At 39.8% G+C, this 22098-nt stretch overlaps 1 protein-coding gene across 5 annotated transcripts in view; it reads right to left on the reverse strand.

The window, feature by feature from the left end:
* The window catches only part of FAM49B (family with sequence similarity 49 member B), a 148803-nt gene that overhangs the window by 42814 nt on the left and 83891 nt on the right, over nucleotides 1-22098 (reverse strand). For 3 of the 5 annotated variants that reach the window (XM_030553826.1, XM_030553828.1, XM_030553825.1), the window contains exon 3: nucleotides 17450-17485. The gene's annotated coding sequence lies outside the window, so the exon portion shown is untranslated. The remainder of the gene's footprint in view (nucleotides 1-17449; nucleotides 17486-22098) is intronic. The other 2 variants (XM_030553831.1, XM_030553830.1) reach the window with 1 other exon arrangement.

Below are 22098 nucleotides of genomic sequence, written 5' to 3' on the forward strand. Positions count from 1 at the left end.
AAACTAAGGCCAGATCAATAGTTTGACTTATGGGTTCAAATGGAAGGAGCCAAGAAGGAAGTTTATTGATCTGCAATTCAGTGAATGCACTTGTATAAAAATCACACAACTCCAGTGTTTTTATTAAGGTGCTTTGATTTCTTTAACCATGGCAGCAATGTTTATTTGGAGAAGGAGAGCATAAGACCATTCACTCTGAATTATTAGTGACTTGTGGAGTACACGACTGAAGCAGCGGCCAGTAAGATAAGCAAGCCGTTGGATCTCATAGTGCTTGGAATCAGGATAAGGAATTTGTGTAATTTGGAAAGAAGTCAACTAAAGACACTGGAAACAGGCCCACTACTCCTATCCATCCGATTAGATAGTAGCCTATAATGCATCATATGATGTGAGAAGCAGTGCGGGGAAATTGATCCAAAACAAGCGGACGGACATAGGTGTTTTCTACAAGCTCTATTTACAGTGTTTTGTTTATTTAGAGGTAACAAAGCAGCTCAGAAGCCGTTTACAATAAAGTCAGACAAAAGGCAGGCAATTATGAAATTGTTGGACAGTAATGAGAAAAATCTCTCCCCATAACTAAGATTTATACATGCTGCCCAATTTTAGCTGCTCTCTAAAGTCCTCAAAAATAGGTCACATGCATCTCAGATTTTGAAAGACTTTGCAATATGGAACCTGAGAAGTCGAATAGCTAATAATAATCTTTTGAAAATTCTACTTATCCTTTGTGCCATATACTTCATATCAAAATACAGCTTATCTTAAAAACTCCAAATGAAGTTTATTTTTAAGATCTCTGCAAGATATAGTACCCAAGACCAATAAGGGGAGCAATAGGGGACAAAAAACCCAGCTGGCTTCAAGACTGAGCTTGATCAGTTTATACAGGGGATGTTATGATTAGACTGCCTACAATGGCATGTGGATAATCTGTGATTGCTAGTAGCAAATATCCCAATGGCTAGCGATGGGATACTATATGGAAAGACCTCTGAGTACTACAAAGCAGCGGTTCTCAACCGGGGAGTCCACGGGGCCCTGCGGCTAAAGCCCCAATCCGCAGTGCCTGCCACGGGGCTAAAGCCTCAATTCCCTGTGCCCTCCAGGGGGCTGAAGCCCCAATCCTCTGCACCCCCCATGGGGCTGAAGCTGGGTGGCTCGGGGCTGAAGCCCCGACCCCGGGTTCCCTCCCCGGGGGCTGAGGCCCCAATCCCTGGTGCCCCCCCCCGGAGGCTGAAGTCCCAAACTCTGGGTGCCTTCCCCAGGGGGCTGAATCCTGGAGTTGAGCCCTGGTGCTCCCTGTGCGGCTGAAGCCCTGAGCCCATGGGCAGAGTTGGGGACATGGAGGGCATTGCCCCCTCAAAAACTGCAGCACAAGAGCACAGTATTCCAGGTGGCAGCTCCACACCTCCCCACCACAAGCTCCTCTTCTCACCCCCTGGCCAGGTCAGAGGCAGGAAGCCGGAGCTGGGCAGCACAGGGCAGCTGCTGCTCTGGCTGGTGCCATGGAGGAGGTAGCGGCAGTGTTCCCTCCTCTCCTGCTGGTGCCCCCCAGCTTCCAGCCCTCTTTGCTCCCACAGAGGCAGCCAGTAAGAGCCCGCCTGGGTGGGGAGACCCAGCAGACCCCTCAGGGAACAAGGACCACACGAGTCCTCCCAGTGCACAGCCCCTAATACCCCTCTCCCTATACCCTGAGCTACATCCTCTCTACACCCTGAGCTGCCCCCTACCCACACACAGCCCCTAGTACTGCCCTCCTTGCACACACAGCCACTCCCTCTCTGCACAAAGCCCCTAGCTACCTCCTCCCTGCACTCTAAGCTGTTTTCAAACTTCTTTTTGAGTTAAGCCCCCCACCTTTGAGTTATCATTTTTGCTTATGTGCCCTCCCCACCCAGGGGGTGGAGGTGGCACTCCCTCCCTGGACCCCACCATGTGCAGGTGGCTCAAGCCCTGCTGGCCCCTGCTCCCCCAAAATAGAAGTCAAACTACCCCTATATGCCCATGGCCCCTGCCCCAAGAAACCCCCGCTTGACCCTGGCATTTTTATAGCATGTTGAGGGGGGCCTCAGAGAGAAAAAGGTTGAGAACCCTGGCTACAGAGGATTCTTTCCCAGGTGTTTTCTTGTTGGGTCTTGCCAAAATATTCAGGGTCCAACTAACTGCCATATCTGGGGTCGGGAAGGAATTTTCCCCATAGTTAGATTGGCAGAAACCCTGGGGTTTTTTTTTGCCTTCCTCTACAGCATGGGACACAGGTCACTTGCAAGTTTAAACTAGCGTAAATGGTGGTAACTTGAAGTCTTTAAAGCATGATTTGAGGACTTTAGTAACTCAGCCAGAGGTTACGAGTCTAGTACAGGAGTGGATGGATGAGGTTCCATGGCCTGCCGTATGCAGGAGGTCAGAGTAGATGATCATGATGGTCCCTTCTGGCTTTAAAGTATATGAGTCTAAGGAGGCTGGGAAATACATTTGTGAAATTACTCATTGGAGAATTAAGCACATAAGAATGGTCCATACGGTTCCAGCAAATTTTAAAACAATTTAAAAGGTAAGCCTCTAGCCCTTTTTCTTATCAAGGCACCCTAAAATGTAAGCCAACTGACCATGATGGACCTCCCTAACATTTAAAAACAAAACAAAACTTCAGAGTCTACACTCTCCTGACAAGCTGTATGCTCCTCTGTTTGTCTGGCTACTGCATAAAAGGTTTGCAATGCTTACCAACAAATATAAAATTGAGAAATAAAGACTAAGATAAAACAGCAGCTAAATATACTCGAAACCCAGCCCTACAGCCTAAAAAACTATTTTGCAGGAGAACCTACAACTAACCCGGTCTCCCAGCACTTCCCCAGCCCACCAAGAACAGGGTCTGAAGTTAAGACAATAATGAATTATGTATTTTAGTAGGTTAAAATACCCCCAACCCAAGGTAATTTTTGGTATTTTTGGCTCTCAAAAGCTTGTTACTATAGATTAATTTATTTCCCAGCTTACTGAAAGGTCACAGAGGTCTCTATAAATATCACTACAAATGGTTTCCTACTGGTTAATATCTCATTAGAATTTGCTACATTTCAAAGAAACACAAACTTGATAGCTACAAAAGTAAACACAAGCACTTACTGACACTTCTGAAAGTCAGTCACTTATTTAGCTGCCTAAATATGGACTCAGAAGCCTAACTTTAAGCACTTGTTTAGGAAAAGCTTGACCTTGCTATTTCAGCAATGTAGTTAGACTCATGTTTTGAGGAGTTGTTCAGACAGATTGAATTTTTCCTAAAAATACACAAACTTTCACAATGCTCCTTGCCAGAACATCTGAGCCTGTCACAAATTTTTGACTTTTTCCTCAAAACCCACTTGTGAGGCAGGGAAGTAAAATGGGGATAACTAACGCTTACCTCACAAGTGTATTCTGAGTACATATTCATTGTTTGAGAAGTGCTCAAATACTACAGCGATGAGCACCAGAAATAAAATGAATTCATCCTTAGAGTTTCAGATGGGGAATTAAGACAAAGTGTAACTTCCGATTGTCATACAGAAAGTTTGTAGCGGAGCCAGAAGTAAAATTCAGATCATCTTCTGAATCCCAATCTAGTGCCTTAGTTAAACAATTATCTCTCCTCTCAAATGCTTATGTTGCTGCATAACTTAGGACACTTTTGTTACCTGCTCAAAGAGAAACAAATATTTAGGTTTCACTATACATAATAAATATCCTTATGCACATCCTTGAGCTGCCCAAAAGTTCCCTCCAATATTTTCCATTCTAAAATTATATATATTTTTGTTTTCTGACTTTTGTTTTGGGCCAGACATTAGTTACAGACGCAGGAATTTTCTGCCATTGTTGCAACCACATGGTCAGATTAAGTGGGTCTGTGAGAGTGCACTGCTGGGTTGAGAAGAAGATAAAATATTCTAGGAAAAATCTATAGCCATCATCTGAGAGCAGTTTTAAAAATTGTGGACTATTCAATAAAATCCCTTTCTCCCCCTAAAATAAGCTAGAGGGGAAATACAGTTTTGTGCCTAACAACTCCTCAGTCACAAATGTCTTCATACAATAGATTTTCATTTCCTGCAGGAATCTACTATTCCAAGTTTCTTTTCTAGTAATAAGGTTAACAAATAAAACTGTTCCATGCTTCATTGAAGCCCTATGGTGAAATACCACAGAATACATGCTGGATTTATAAACAGAAATGCGATTACCTAAAGGTAAACTGCTTAGTGCACTTTTCTCACAAAAGAGAAGCACACATAAGAAATTCATTTGTCTTTCTCAATTTCTATTCTGAGCAAATATAGCCAGAAGTAATGTGCTGCACAAATACAATGATGCCTGGACTTGTCACTTTGTGCCAGTTAGAATTTAAAGGTGAGCAGACTTCTCAGACAATGAATTCATGAGCAAATAGAGTGTTTACAAGATATATTTTAACTATCAGCAGAAAAAAATCTTTATATAGCGTTTTCTCAGACAACCATGATTCCTTATGAAAGGCCTAAAACTATATATATTTTCAATTTCAGTCTAAAATTAGAAGACAGATAGGCTTGGGAACAAATGTTCGTTATTTAGACACTAAATAGTATCAACTAAATGAAAAATGGTTAGGAAGAAGCAAACAAGACAAAGTCAAATTAGAAAATATTTGGTTTTGCTAGCTAGTTTCAGAACAAAATGTAAAGTACTCAAGGCTTCCAAAAGTTTTCACAGTATATGAAGTCTGGCCTCTTGAAAGAAAGTAATGCTTTCTGGAGTTTCATAAGAGTGGATTACGACCACAACTCCACTCTTCGAATTCTCAAAAACTTAAGCCACCGAGCTAATGTTCAGAATATTTCCTGATCATCTAATTTTCAATGCACTGATAATATAGTATAAAAAAGGGGGGAAAACTAATATACTTCAATACACAGGAAAGGCTAATTTGATTTTTAATAACTGTGTGCCTGTCATATGAACAAAGATAGGAGCTTGGAATTTACAGGAGTACCAACAGCCCTAATATAAATAATTTAGACAAAGACCCAAATAGCTATGTATTCTGAAGAAAAAAAAGAAAGCCTTACCATCATACAACAAAGTGAAAAAAATATACTGTATTCAGCTTTCAAAAGAAAAGGCTGCACCCAATTTAAGTGCCCAAAAATGCTGTAATTACATGCTCAGTTCAAATACTGATTGCAGACACACTGATTATCAAGACAGTGCCAAGGCTTTCACTCTGACTGGTACAAAGGCAGAGTCTGATGCTCATGTGAGACTTCCAAATGGGTCAATCGAGGTTGAAGCCTTTTGGACCAGACTCTTGTCGATACTTCCAGGACGAAGGAACAGCAGGCCAAGAAGGTTTCAAATTCCTGAAGTTCTAACTGTTCATAATATCTGTAATCAAACTTTAGCCAAGCCAGTACTGGTCACTCTGAAACAGGATGTATATTTGGAAAGATTAGATTATCAGTAAATGTCAGTAAATATTGATTTCACCATACATTCACAAACCAACAAAAAAAATTCCATCGATGATAACTGAAATTTACAGATAGGTGAAGTTAGAAAAAACACTACTTGAGAATTTAGTTTGATTTAAAGGTATATAGACATGCGATGCTGACAACTTGTGTTTTAAAGGTTGCAAAGATTTCACTTTTTGAATCTCAACATCAGTCTTCATTAATCAATCGTCTGACTCACCCATAATCTCCCACAAATTTGAAAATATAAAATTGATAAAAAGGAAAAGGAAAAAAAGGTTTTGAACCCATAATTTTGAACAACTCAGAACATTTTAACTGATAAAAATTGAAAAGAGCTTAAAAATAAAACCATATTACCCATCAACATTTTAAAAAAATTAAAATTGAATTCTGCCAGGCCTATCCATAAGAGATACCATCTGTCATCACTGAACTGTACTTTTTTTAAAATAGCAATTGCAGAAAAGCCAGTCTTCCAGAGCTATGTAGTGCTGAAAGGCATCAAAAGTTTCAGAGCTCTGTCCTTATCAGGCTAACTCCTCTCGTTCTAAGCAAAAGTGGCTGAGCTGCACTTTGTTGAATTTGAGCTTGGGTCCATCATCATATGACAGTTCAACCAACTCTTTCTTTTCCTCAGCTGAGATGCCATCTGGCAAGGTGTCTTCTATTGAAAATGGGTCTCTGATCCTTATTTGGGCACCAGGCAACTTGAGCTCCACGCTGCTCTTATTCCCAAGTCCCCTCCAGTTCCCTCTTAGCCAGAGAGCTCTGCCAGTCCCACTGCAGTCCCTGGAAACTCTGAGAAGTCTTTCTTAGTCTCATGTGCTGATCTCAACTCCTTCCCCGGATTCAGAAGACCCACGGCCCTCCAACTTGGGCTGTATTGTGATTCTAGCAGGGTTCCGTCCCAGGGAGCCTCTCTCCTGACTCAGTGCTCCACTGCAATTGTCCTCTCCACGCTGTCTGCCTTCTTTCTCCTCCTGGGAGTCACCTAACAGCTGGGTTGTATATTAAAGGAAGTAGCTACATGATTAACACCTCCCCACTCTCCAGCTAGTCTGCTGCTCCCTTGAAGCAGACCTCTGTTTCTATAAAGGGGCTATATATTATGGAAACGGAGATTAGCTGGCCCTGGGTTCCACTACTCCTTAAAGGGGACAGTCATAGTGTACCACTTCCAACAAGCTTAGGTCTCAGTTTCGGGACTGTGAATGTATAGCATAACTATCATACTGTGTGCGAAGATCTGCAACACCAAGTTTTTGAGGACATGGAAGGATGTCATATAGCCTAGTCTGATGGCTCTGAACTAATCAAGTGGTTTGGGGAACAAGTTCCTTGAATCTGTATGTGCTCCAAATGAGCTCTCCAGCCTGTCCCTTGGGTTCTAAGCCAGCTCTGCAATAATATGTTGTGGTATTAAGCCCCTCTAGTCTGTCTGACGTTTCCCCAGATAACAGACTGGTCTGAGTCAGTGCTGAAAGTCTGGCAGGTGGCATCAAATCATGTACATGAATGCCAGCATGTGGCCTAGCACTGCAAGATATATTCATATTGTCATAGCTGGTCATGATAACCAGAGCATGAGTGAAAGCTTGTAGTGACTGGAATCTGTCCTTGGGCAGGTATTCTCTCTCAGACCTGGAGTCAAACAAGGATCCTATGAACTCTATCATATGTACTGGGGTAAATGATTATTTTCAATTCTCTAGAAAGCCCAGCTGGGTGAAAAGGGGTACAGCACATTACAGGTTTGTTACTGCCTCCCACTATGATGTACCTGTCATCTGTCAGTCATCCAAGTATGGGCAAATGCAGACTGCTACCACAGCAAGGCATTTCATGAAGACACTCTGTGCTGTGGAGAATCCAAATGGCAGTGCCTTGTACTGGTAATGATTTGACTTCACAATACCACCCATGGTGGGCTGGATGGATGGCTACATGGTAGCAAGCATCCTTCGAGAGCCACAAATTAGTCTTGAACCTGACAGGAATAGAAAGATTGAGGCAACTGCTACCATCTTGAATCCGAGGTGGTATGTACAGTTGTTCAGTCTCTTCAAAGTCTAAGACAGGACAAAAGACTCCCTGTTTGTACTTTGGAGGAAAGTACTTATGGAGTAAAAACTTTTCCATATTTCTGTGGAATCTCTTCTATGGCTCCTAGATGAAGTAACAAGGGCACTTTTTGTAATAGGCTTTTGAAGGAAGGGAGATGTGTGTGGAAGTGAATAGGATAAGAAGAAATTACTCACCTTTTGCAGTAACGATGGTTCTTCGAGATGTGTGTCCCTATGGCTGCTACACTGTAGGTATATCTGCTCCCCCACACCTCTGATCGCAGGTGTTCAAAGGGTGGTCTAGTTAGGGTCTTTAGAACTAGACTGAGGTCCCATGTTGGAGTTGGGTGTTTGATGTACGGGAATAGTTTTCCTATGCTCCTGAGCAATCTTCATGTTGTTGGATGGGTGAATACCAAATATCCATCCACCTGCTGGTAGAAGGCCGTTATGTCCCAAAATGCACTTGGAGTGAGCTAAGAGAGAGACCAGCCCTTTTAACATCTAGTATATAATTTAGGATCAAGGGAAAGGAGGAAGATGTCAGAGAAACTTGTTTGGAACTCCACCAAATTTGGAATTGTTTCCACTTTTGCAGACAAGTGCGATGAGTCCCAGATTTTCTGCAGCGTAGTAACACTTCCCTCACCTCCTTGGAGCAGCAGCTCTCTCTGTGTGGGAACCACAAGGAGCCAAGCCTGAAGCCGGAGGATCTGTAAGTTGGGATGATGGATCTGTCTATCATTTACGGAGAGTAGGTGAGGAATGGGTTGAAGAAGAATTGGAGGACACATTGCTAGCTATGTCATGCATGGGTACCACATTTATCTCGGCAATGTGGGTGCATATCAGTATAACTCTTGACTTTTCCTGAATTATTAATAGGACCTTTGATATCAGAGGGAATGGAGGAAAAGCATATAGCAGCTCTCTGCCCCACTGAAGGAGGAAAGTATCTCTTAGGAACTGTTTCCCCAGTCTAGCTCTGGAGCAGTAGCAGGGACATTTCTTGTTCTGGTAAGTAGCAAGCAGGTCTGTTGTTGGGGTTCCCCATCAACTGAATATGTTGTAAAGCACTGTTGCATTCATTTCCCATTCATGATCATGCCCAATCCCCTGAATCACTGGGGTGTTCACCTCCAGCTTCCCTCTGAGCCCTATACTGTTCCAGTAAGGAGTCAGACAGCAACCAAGATGACAACTTCTCTCTTGCCTCACACCTCTAGCTGTCTACTTCCAGTTACTTTTACTTATTTACAAACTTAACTCAATATTAGTGAAAACTGAAGTTCTTATTTTTTTTAAGAACTCCTCAGCATTACTGTAGAAACTCAGAGTAAAGAACAGCAGAGTTATGAACTGACCAGTCAACCACACACCTCATTTGGAACTGGAAGTACACCATCAGCAGAGACAAGATACACACAAAAAGAGGCTGGGGGGGAGGGAATGAAGTACAGTACTGTGATAAATGTAAACTACTAAAAATATAAAGGGAAAGTTTAAAAAAGATTTGACACGGTAAGGAAACTGTTTCTGTGCTTGTTTCATTTAAATTAAGATGGTCAAAAGCAGCATTTTTCTTCTGCATAGTAAAGTTTCAAAGCTGTATTAAGACAATGTTCAGTTGTAAACTTTGGAAAGAACAACCATAATGTTTTGTTCAGAGTTATGAATATTTCAGTTACAAACAACCTCCATTCCTGAGGTATTTGTAACTCTGAGATTCTCCTGTACTTTTTTCTGTTACCACAAAGCTAGCAAGATAAAGCTAGAGAGAAAATAAATGCTACTACTAATCACTCAGTCCACAAAACTCTGACTTATCCCTGTGAAGCTGCCCATAATCCCTCCTGGCACTCAAGGTATTTTTGCCAATGCTCAGGCCATGTGGAACAGGTTGTGGGAAACAGAAGGGCTAGCTAAGAGAATGGTTTCAAACTTGACCTACTTTCAGAAAATAAGACATATGGAATGTCACATTTGATTACAATGATTTGGCCAATTACAGCCTTACGGGGCTGTATGATGCTGAGTGCAGTGTCAAGATCAGACAAGCGGAAAGCAAAGGCATATTTTCAAAACAACACTCGCACGCATGCCCTTCATGCTGAAAACACCCCTGACAGATTTCAGTTTTTTACTGAATCCAGAAGAAATTTAATACAAGTACACGATGTAACCAAATTCCCAAGCACTACAGACCGATTCCCTGAGGGGAACTGTACATTAAAGTACGTTGCTCCCAACTGGTGAACAACAAAATATATGCTCAGTGAATGATAAACCCCTTTTTAGTATTTATGTAAGAAAACAGGAGAATGAAGAATTGTGCCAAATGTAAAAGATGTGAGGTACAAAACTGCCATGCTTTTAACTCAGATAATGTACAAATACAGGAAGATATATTTGTAATCAATGAGGCGGTTTGTTTAAAGAATAAATCAACTCATCTTTTTAGTATTTTCTGTTTTTCCTCTACAATATTCCTGTGATGGTTTATTATTTGCATTTAAATGCACATTAACACTGACAGCTATGATGTTTAAAATCAATAGTAATGTTCAATATATTTAAGGTCAACTGTATTCTAGTTGAGATTCCTCTCCCAACCCTTAGACATGCAAGAATACATACCATTAAAAACATTAAAAATTTATTTTCTTTGTTGGGAACTGGATCCTATGGACATTAAGTCAGGCAAGCATTTGTAACTGAGAAAGAATCCCTTCATCATGCTGTTTGTTTGGCCTCTGGAAAAAACAGCAGTCTATCAGTTGGAAAGACAGACACATTCCACAACATCACATACCTGACAGACCACCCATATTACAATAAAAAGGCAGAGATTGACAGACAAGAGTCCAGCTGGAAATCAGTTTGGCAACTCTGTCTTTTAAGGCACACTGAACATGTTTTTATTAAAATGTATCACAAATAGATAGCCAGCTCTTCACTGCTTAATGAATAACAGTTATTTTCTGAATATATAATGTCCCAGAATTAGATTAGTCAGCTAATGGCCTGAGCATGACCTCAGAAAGTAGCTTCCCAATTGGTTTGAATTATTTGCTCTCTTTCCTCATGAAATATACAGTTTGTGATTAGGAGGGAAGAGGAAATGGGAAGTTGAGGTTATACTCTGAAGCTTCACCATCGATATTGTGGAATTCAGAGGAGCTAGCTACATTCAGCTTTCAAGGCTGATGGCAGGCTCCAGGAATGCAGAGAGGTTTGTAAGCAATGATACTAGAGAGTTAATCCTTTCACAGAAAGGGTCCAGAAAGATCTTAATATTTTACTTGGCTCTAAATGCAGTCCACATTACTGTCCCATTTCCATAGTTATTTTTTCCCCCTCCAAAGGAGCCATATGAAGGAACAGAAATACTAAAAAATGTAACCATCTCCATCTACTCAAACACGCTCAATACTAGTATTACAGATGTTACCTAAGGAGGTTCACCTAAGGGAACTAAGGATCTAACGTTATAACTCAGGGACTGCATTGTACAAACAAACTTTAACGTCCAGCTTGGAAAGGATTATTCCAACAGATTTTTAGTTGAACATCTAGCAGCTATTCAGACACTTCTACAAGCTTATAAACAATCTGCTCAACTGCTCATTGAGAATGCTCAACTTGTAGATTGAGTGGAAAAAAACAGAGCCCTACTAATGTTTATAGATACTATTAATTTAGACTGCATAACAACTCAACAACAGAGATGCAGGTTTAAAATCCAATGACAGAACAGCTCTTGTGGAATTTTTATTTTTTAACATGGAAAAGATGCAAATTTAGAAACATGGACATTTACTTATTTCAATGCATGATTCAGATTAAAGAATAGAAACTACCATGAATTTCATATGAGCAACTCAGAAATCTATTTATGCTTTAGCTATTTAATACACAAATTACTAGAGCATATTCTACTGCTTAACATTCTCACCATCGAATTTAAGTTTTGGTATTCTTTTCCATGACTGACATCTAGTGGTAGCTCTTAAAAGAGCCACTACAAGAACATCATAGTTTTCACACAGACCAGTTTTATCTTGGAACAATATTCTACTAAACTACAATGTTTTTCCATAAGTGTCCCTTCAATTCTGCAGTTAGAACAGTTTATGCATTGTTCTTTGACAAGAAAAATATTGCATTATCTGAAATTAGATCAGTAATGGAATAGGGCTCACAAAAGAACTAGGTAAATTCATGGAGGACAGGTCCATCAATGGCATCCCTAGCCTCTATTTGCCAGAAGCTGAGAATAGGTGACAGGGGATGGTTAACTTGATGATTACCTATTCTTTTCATTCCCTCTGGGGCACCTGGCATTGGTCACTGTTAGAAGACAGGATACTGGGCTAGATGGACCTTTGGTCTGACCAAGTACGGCCATTCTTATGTTCTGTTCAAATTGTTATCTACTTGGAGAGTTCCTCACAAGCAGGTTGACATGAGATTATAGGACTCACAGCGGAGCCGTGCTTTACCAAGATCTGAGTTGTGAGTAAGTTTCCTTCTAATTTTAGAGGAAAGTAAAACATTTGTTTTTATTTAAGGAACTATTTTGATGGGAGTGATATTTTTATAGTAGTATCAATAGTCTCTCCTGTGGCAGAATGTAGGAGTTCAAATCATGGGCCTTTCTTCCCAGGATCTTTGCCAGAGAAAATGGCTTAGTGAGCAAAGCAACCCCTAGATTCCCTGAAATCATAGTTTCAAAGTTTTGGCAGGACTGATTCCTTCTTCATTTTGAAAGAAAAATAGAATATCATGTTATTTCTTGAGTATGAATCACTGATGAGACCTTGAGTTGAATCTGGTTTATTCTGTGCAGACACTAAAGATTCTGTGGAACTTTCTTCAAGAATTGGAGAAGTGGGAGCCCACTGTAAGGCCTCATGTACACAGGGAAACTAGCTAGCACAGATACTGCAAAATAAGAAAAGTTCACCATGTAGACACTACTGAGGAATAGAAGTCACTTTTATTCTGGAATAATTACTACACTTTACAAACTGACTTGCCCACAGCCAAAAACTGGGTGCAGTTCATCTTGGAGTATGTAAATCCAGGGTTAAGACAGACTTGACTATTAACAATATACTTTTCCTTTTCATAAGGACACGAGCTAAAGGATGTACTCTCTAACTTTCCTCCAGATCTCCGTTGGTTAGGTGTTCCAAGCACACATTTTGCACTTAGTTTTATATTTGCATCATGATTACGTAAAATATTTCTAAATTGTACTTTTTTTAAGATGAAAAAGTTATTTGCCAGTCCTTATTAAGTTAAACAGTTTGTACTGAAAGATAACAGATCTAAATAATTCTTAGAATGAATAAATGGAAAAGAGGAAACAATTTTTCAAAGTTGAGTTCAATGCTCGGTGTAAACAGTAGTAATATTATACCACCAGTCTTAGTTACAGCACATTTGCATTCAAGTGCAAGCAGTATGTGCCTTCAGGTTCAATCTTTCAAATAAAAATTATCTTGTAGTACTACATCTCCACCTGGAGAGGTCATTCATTTACAACTTGACCTTGCAGACCAGAGGAAATACTCATCACAACATCAGAGAAACAATTATCATAGTAGATTTTTCTCTGCATATCCCTAGGCATGCAGTTCCTCTTCTTCTGCACAGTACACTGTGCCAGCCAAGATCCTCAAATCACTGGTACCACCTTGTGACATTAATACATTTGTTTCCTTTCAAAGACACTTAAAACACTAATAGAATGAAGAAATTTTACACAGCCATGGGATAGGTATCAAGAAATTCACATAAATAAAGCTGCAAGACATATTAAAAATTTCACATTGTCCTTTGGAAAGCTCAGTGATTTAGACTGGGATACAGACCTTCACCCTTGATCCAGATCAGGTTAATACCCAATGAGAGAAATCATTACCTCACGCCTGTTCAGTAGATTATTTGAAATAAATTGATGGGTTTAGTATATTTTCTAAGGGATGGGTGTCCAATGTTATAGAGCTCATACTACATAGTGTTAGCCAAAAGGCCATACATTAAGTGATTAAGAATACCTTCTTCACTTTTAGAAGTGACACCTTCTCAAAAAGGATGAGGTGGGAGTGCTTACCTTTTCTGTGGCTAAATCTTGTAATTCTCAGTGCAAGGATTGTCTTACTCTCTTTGTAAAGTGCTATGAATATTTATTGTGTTTTACAGCAATAATACAGGATTTTCTATTTCAGGGCTGTCAGTCTAGCACCTTTATCGAGCACTAAGCACTCCTTTAAAAAAAATCTAACACTTTCACATCATAGGTTTATCCATTTAAAGTTTCAAACTTAAGTCTTTTTTCCTCAAGACATCATTCAGAAAAAATTTCAAATATTTTCACTCAGATCTATTATTTATTGATTTATTGCATTTTTTAGTGTGAATTTCACTTATCTAGAGGAGAGGAGTCATTTAATAACTTTATTTCCCCACCCAAATGCCAATCTAAGTGCCCAGCTATCCTGACGCTAGATTGTGACCTAAACATTCATATTGCCTCAGTTAAAAAAATTGTTATTGGAACAGTGGAAAGTACATGAAGGTTTCTGTCCACAATGCCTCACTAATCCTGCAATCTGCAAACCATGTGTTGTTTCTATGCACTGTAGCTAGAGAAAAAGTATTAGATAAAACTAAAGCAAAAACAGGAGAAGATTCTTCAAAATAAATGAAAACCTTTAGTTCACTTTAACCAACCATCAACCATCACAGATCAAAATAGTCATGACTGTGATAATTATCGATAACCACCTATTTAATTATGTAAATACCTCATTTCCATATTCTAGCTCCTAGTCCTAAATTTTGTTTTGCATATCAGCCAATAAAGAAGATACACTCAGTATTTGAAAGATATAAAGTTGTGTTTCTATACATTTAACTATCAGCCTATGAGAGTTAACTAGGAAATACACAGGCCAGCTCCAAGGACAAGAGAGCACTTCAGATCCTGTAGCCTTCAGAGCCAAGAACCTGAAAAGGCGTGGTTCAATTTTGGTATTGGAAGTCCATCAGATTAACCTGTATGGGGTCTCCATTTCCAGCATACTTACTAAGTGCAGTCCTATTTGTTTGGCAGAATTTGGATGAGACTGAGTCAATACATCATGATAGATTCCAGCTGTGTTAACTGTTGATAGAGGCAGCAGGTTACGTTTGGCTCCTGGAATGATATTGCTTCCATTCCCAAAGTCAAAATTGGAGATTTTCAAATACTAAAATAGCTGCCACAAATCTCTGGGGGACTCAGTATGAGGATTTTGAGGATCATACTTTTTGCATCCATAAAATAGGGCCAAAGCTAGAAGGATAACAGCCATCCTTTACAATGTTGGCCCAACAGTGCTTCACTTTTTAAATTTGGGTTGCAGCTCTAAAAGAAAGACTATATCTTCAAAAGAAACCAGTGTTTTATTGATTAAAATATATGAAAGCTTTGAAAAAGAGTAGAATTAAATGAAAACACTAAAGATTTTTAACACTTGGACTTTCATATTTATACTTTCGACTCTCAGGAAGCCAATTTATGTTCACATTTAGATCTTGCATAGGCCATGTTTTTCCCCACTATCATAATCGCCGAGAACAAGTATAGGCACTTTCACTTGCTTATCTTCAGTTGACAAGAACATAGTTATTGGCTAATACTATAGGAATTGGCCTGGAACATTATATTGTGAGAGGTTTTGTTCTTTATTTGGTATGGCAGCTCACTTACTAGGAGTCTGGTTCTTGAACGGTGCCAAGTCACTACCACGGGGGCAGTTTACACTCTTCCTCTGTAAAAGACTTCATGTCTCCCTGTATACATTCTAAAGCAAATATTGAACAAGTTCTCTTGACCTACATACATTACTATTTCCTCATAATCCTAAATTCCACTTACTTGTGATCTTGTAGACTATGAAAATATTCCCTGCTTTGGATATCTGATTTTTAATGAGGAGACAGCCAATATCAGAACTGCCAGGAATCTTACTACAAAGTACTTAAAATTAGATTTAGAGGGATCCGTGATATATCACACTTTCTTGTAAAAAAACATGAGACAAGTATGCAGACACAAAAAGGTTTAACCACCTTTTGATGTATATACATAAAAAGCTCTTTTCCATCAAAGGGAGAAGAGACTATAAAAGTCAACAACCGAAAAAAAAAGAAGAGCTGGAAGCTAGGCATCGAGGAGTTACCAAATATGAGGTGAGAACACTCCGTTACTTGCATGGTCACATATTACTGAACTGAAGTCTCCCAGGAACTGAGATGAACACTTAACATTTGAAATAAGCAATTAACTAAAAATCAGTTAAATTCCTCACCATTACTATATTACACTGCGTACCAATCAATTAGTTCACTAGTGACTCTGTTTTTACAATGTTACTAGTAACAACTCTTAACCGAAGCTGAAGAATGGAAAGGAAAGATGGATTTATGCTTCAGGCACTGGACCAGGACCCAGGCAATTGAGGCAATTCCCAGCTTTGCCACAGACTTCCCATGTGACATTGGGAAAATGACCTACATTCCTCAGTGCCACACTTCTCTATATAGAACAATCTCATAAAATATGTTCCTATCCCCCTATATTCTTATTCCTTAAATAAGAGGGTTAGCTTCATTGCCAATGAAGAGACTTCTTGATGCTACTCCCAACGCTAATCAGACAGGACAGATGCAGGTAATTTTTCCCCTTGATTCAAACGCTTTCTTGATGATGCATCAAAACTAAGATGTAAGGTTCATTTTTCTTCTGTGTGGTGCCAGTGGTATCTTCTTCAGCATCTCTAGCTAAGAGACAGCCAGCACTGTTGGCACAACACCATATAAACATGGAGGTACGATACAATGATGCTCTATGTGCTACCTTATATGACTGCAAGACAAAAAGCTAAAAGATAGGGTATTTATACTGCACACCCCTTTCTCATTTCACAGAATCTTAAAAAAGGTGGTAGAAGATGTTGCTTGTTTTGAAGGTAAACCATCTGGTTTAGGAAAGATCCTAAAGCAGATGCAACTGTAGCCACATTAAGCATCTTTAGTGTGTAGCAAAGATCTGAAGCAATTAGTTTTCTCTTTGTGTAGGTCTTCCAAAGAGTTTAAGAAACACTGCCCTTGAAGGTCATTATCATTTTTAAAGGCTATCAATGATTTACATGCTCAGAGCCCATGTTTCTTTAAATGAAAGCCATTTCGATGAGCTTTCTTCAAGTTATCTTCTTATTCCTTCACAGTTAATTAAGTTGAAGACTGTTATGATGTTGAAGGAGCAACGCAGAAGCAAAAGACTCCTTTATCTGTTTTCTCCCTGGCAAGATACTGTATAAAGTGAATCTCAATGAAAAAAATTAGTAGATCAAGCATATTTATACACTCTCTGTCCTACCTTCTGAAGGTTAAAAGTAAGACAATGAATAAAGAAGTGAGAGAAAAAAGGTAGGTGTGGTAATATCTTTTATTGGACCAGCTTCTGATGGTGGAAGATAAGAAGCTCAAAAGCTTGTATCTTCCACCATCAGAAATTGGCCCAATAAAAGATATTCTTTCATCTGCCCTGCGACCAACATGGTTGCAATAGATGGCACTGCAAACAACCATGAATAAGCTTCAGGCATTCCTTTCTAGTTGAAAATCTAAGCAATTCCCAATGAGCTTTGTACATTTCTAAAATTAAAGTAGCCAGCTGGAGCTTTTCCTTCAAGATACGATTAATGCTAGCTTAACAATTTTCTTCCATTTGCTATCTTTTAAAAGCTTATAGTTTTAGTTCCCTTGGCCAATTCTCTCCCCACCAATGGACTTACACAGTGATAGATAAGTTATAATTCTTACCTACAGCCAGTGCTGCTCTCTGTTTTTGGCCCCCGTCTGTAAAAAAAACAAACAAACATACATTATGAAATAACATTTTCTGTATCTAGATTTTATAAAGCATTTTAATAAATATTAAATGGTTATAAAAGCCTACGTTTAAGACGTTTAATACACAGTACCTAGCTTTATAAAAAGAATATATATCTGTTTGATCCACCGTACTGTTCTCTTTTGAAACTGCTGAACATATAGAACACCAGCGGTGAACAGTACTGAGACCTTTTACAAGTGTGGGGGTTTTTTAACCAAGGGCTCAGTACCATATGCTAGTTCGTTTCACTGACAGATATCAGAATAGACCAAGCAGTTCTGATTATTTTGCAACTTGGATTCAAAATTTGTTTTTAGAGGAGTTTGCTAGCTTTAATTTAGTCATTAGTACATATATGCCATCATTACATCTAGGCTCTCAATACAAATAAAGGCAAAAGTTTTCAAATACTGTAGGAGACTGAGAAGCTTTAAAAGACACTAAGTATCATGAGACTCTTCTGAAAATAGAAGATCAGAAGGTCTGGCTCCAGTGCTCAGAACATGCTTCTTTTAGGAGTCTGCACCCGTGATAAATACATCAAAGGGTTACATCTGTGCAGTGAGGAAGGCTATACGGCTCCTGAACAGCTCTAGTCTGTGCTATATGTTATTTTCATCAACTATCGAACATTTTAGGGTTAATATAAAAAAGAAACACTACTAAAATATGTTAACAGCATGCCTCAAAAGAAAGCAGGGAAATCCACTGAATCCAGCGCAGATTCCAAGCTAGAATCTGCAATATTTTCTACTGATAACAGTACCAAACAAGAACACTCAGCAGGTACTGTAGCACCAGGAGAGACAGGGTTGGAGGGAGAAAGAGGAACCCCAGTTAGCCCCCGGCCCGGCAGTACCCATATCAGATACTAATGATCTCAGACTACTTTTGTGCGCGTGCACATGTGTACACATAGGCAGTGTTTAGTACATTAGAGCCCCGATTCCTGACTGGGGACTCTTTGTGAGTGAGTAGCACCTACTTTCTCCTCTACTGACTGGCTGCTGCCCTCTTTCTTACAAATAATACCAAAATTAGCTGCTTCTTCCACTGATTCTCAGTCTGGAGGTCACACAGTGGTTTTGAGAGCTCATGACAACCCTACCTTTCCTCTCTTTTTTATGCTTTCTTTAAAAAAAATGTTTATGGTCTTCATAGTCACAGACATAACCTCGAACCATGAATGAGCATAAACCAAAGCAGTGATGCCTGTCTGACTCTATGGACAACCTGAAATAATACCCAAGACATGTGAACTGCCTGAATTGTTTCAGCCAGAGCCCTGTGGACTACACAAATCTACAACAATGGGATTTGGCATTTTTCCAGTATCACATAAAATCAGAACTTTTGCCATAGCATTTCCCAGTTTGAAGCAGCCAAGCACCTAACATTCTGTTTAGTCTCCCTGCTCTGCTGGGACCTGCCTGCAGCTGCTTCTTGCTCTCCAGTTTTCTGCTCAAGGGTTAAATACATTGGACTATTGTGCATGTGCCCTACCCTATTCCATGGAGCCTGGCATCAAGGCTAGGCTTGGCAAGCCGGTCAGCTGACAGGTCAAATAATGTCATCTGCCCAGTAACTAGCGCCCTATTTGACCACCTGTCAAATACTACTGTAAGAATGTCCAGATGTAGGCAGTGGCCTATCTTTTTTGATTGTACCATGGTGCCATCTGTTACCAAGCCTACTTAAATATCTCGATCAATACCCTTTACTATATGCTAATGCCACCTGTTGGGAAAAAGGTGAACCAACTGTAAGCTGAGCATCTTCTAGATGTGTCATTAAATCTTCTAGAACACACACATTATGTATTATGTATTTTTATATCATTCATGTACTTGGCAGTTTTCAAAGCACAGTAAACAATTTAAAAAAGACATGCTTCCTGCCCCAAAGAAACTAACTCAGAAGGGAGTGGGAGGAGAGGAGAGTTCAAAGTCATTAACCCTCTCTTCCAACACAAAGAGGAGAAAAATGTTCAGACATTAAGCCTCTTCCTTAAACAAAAGTATCACAGCTTTTAATTGCCCCAGCATCTTCCCCGCACTTTCAAAGCGGACAGCCCACATTAAATGCTCATGTAAAAAAAACCTACCACTCCCTCCCTCAATGAATATCCCATTTATAACCTCCCTCTCGCCCACTTATCCTTAGAACCTGCAGGGCTGGACCGAGGGTTTCTCAGCTGCTGATGCCTCCGCATCACCATAGGAGGCTCAAGCTGAGCTTCTATGGGAGGACCCTGTGAGGCTGAGCTTGGCAGGAGGTACAGGCCAGCAGGACCTGAGTGGTGGCCTCTCATGGCCTCTGAGTGGCCAATACCAGTACTTAAACAAGGAAGCTATGAAGGGTAGATGCCTGAGCAACAACACAGACTGCCTGCCTGTCTCTGCTCCAGATTCTTGGTTGTGATTGACCCTAGTCTCCAGTTTCTGGCCCTGGTTTGTCCTCATCTTTGCTCTTCAATTGCTGTCTGTAACCCGGCGCCTGATCCCAATCTCCTGGTAACCTGACCCTGCATGCCTCCAGACACCTGATTCTCAGTTCACTCTCTGGCCTGTCTCAGACTCTGATCTACCAGTACCCAACTCAACCTGCATCCCAACTCTTGTCCCAACCACCAGATCTGACCACCCTTGTCCCAGTCATGACACATATCCTCAGCCAACCATTACTGATAATATGAAAAGTTCTATGCTAATGAGAGGAGTATGACATCACATCTTGGTAGAGGAACCTCCCTTTCTATTCTGTTCCTCTTCCTCTTGCTTATGAGTCCATTGGTTTGCTACAGGGCTGTCTGCTTCCCTCTCTCCATGTTATCTAGAAGTCTATAGGAGTCCTGGAAAGAAGGGGCAGCATGTCCTAAAACACCGATTGGTTGGAGTCTTCCGTGATAGCACCAGTTAGAAACAGAACTGAATGGCTACTGGTTGACTGAAATAGAAGAGATACTTCATAATCTAGAGAGCATTCCAGAAGTGGTGAGACATTAACAACAGTGAATGAATTATACAGAATCCAAGAAAGCCTAAATAATTTGTACATTGTTGTTTTTTTGTGTTTGTTTTTTTACTAGACATGGAAAAACTGTTAAAGCTAAGTGCACATTCTATTCTCCTAAGTATGAGACACGTGAAGACAGAATGGAGAAACACTTGTTGAATTTTTGTGATGTGTGTGTCCAGTCATACGTCTGCAACAAAATTTTTCTTCTTCTGTACATTTCCCACTTCACTTCTGGCAGCAGCATCTGAATGCATGTAGTATTTGATGAAGACAGTAATATGAGAGACAATTAAAGTAAAGCTAATTGCAGTTTTTCATTTTTTAATACAAATTTTACTATTTCATCTGCTATAGCATCAAACACTCCTAATCCAGAAAAGTCTTCAGATGTTCATCAAATTGGCATTTTTTAACAGAATGTCCAATGACCAGAAAAACAAACCTGACTGTATGTTTGTTAGAGCTATTCATGCTAGCAATACATAATGTCATATGGCTGAAAATCCTTATATGCTAGAATTTTTTCATAAGTCGTATCCAATTTACAAAGTGTCAAGTAGGAAATGGTTGCAGGAAGTCTTCTGAATCCCAAAATGGACAATGTGAAAAAGAGTTGGTGTTCTTACTGCACAAGCTCCTCATGCGTCTTTAGTGTCTGATGGATGGTGCAACATTCACAATGAGAATGTAAGCAACTTCATGGGGGTAATTCCACAATCAATGCACAACTGAGTTTCACCACATGGCTCAATATATTTCTGGCCAATTAAAAAATGTAATCAGAGAACTGGTCCATTGAAGGTAATTTCAGTTGTGACTGACAATGCAGCTAACATGAAAGCTGCCTGGCTCTGTTAATAAATCAGTCTCCAGACCTTGTGTGTTATGGATGTGCTGCCCAGATAACGCAGCTTTTCACTAGTGATGTTAAAGATCTGACAACTTTCTCTTCATGTGTCAAAAGTGAAAAGCATTGTCAAGATTCTCAAAAACAAAACATACGAGAAGCCATTTTTCATCATCGATTGGCTGGGTTACGCCCACGAGTATCCACACTTACATTCTTGACGACAGTATCTCTTGGATGCAAAACTCAAAATTCACTTCACTGCTTGAACCCATAAGCTCAGTCCATTCAGAATATGGATAATGATAATTATACACTGTCTGATGCCAAGGAGGAGTTCTTGAATGTCAAGAAACGTATTTGTGAGAATACTGAATACAGTCCACTTACAAAAGCTAAAGAAAAAATGACAACAGAATAATATCACAGAAAAATCAAGTGATCACTCCAACACACAATGTTGCCTACCTTCTGGAGCACATTTTCAGGGTCAAGACCTTTCTGATGATGTATTTAATTCACACTGTGACCTCGTGGTGGCTTTTGCCAATTTAAAGGAAATACAAACAAGCAATTCTGATCGAAGTAGCAAATTATAACGCAAAAAGTCATTAAAACAATTTGAAATGCAATCCCAGCAGTTGAATCAAAACAGTTTGCTCCTACATCACGCTGGAAAGGGTTGTGTCCTCCTTGCTCTTTAACTACAGT

This window comes from Gopherus evgoodei, chromosome 2 (assembly GCF_007399415.2).
Source record: "Gopherus evgoodei ecotype Sinaloan lineage chromosome 2, rGopEvg1_v1.p, whole genome shotgun sequence".
Lineage (NCBI taxonomy): Eukaryota > Metazoa > Chordata > Testudines > Testudinidae > Gopherus > Gopherus evgoodei.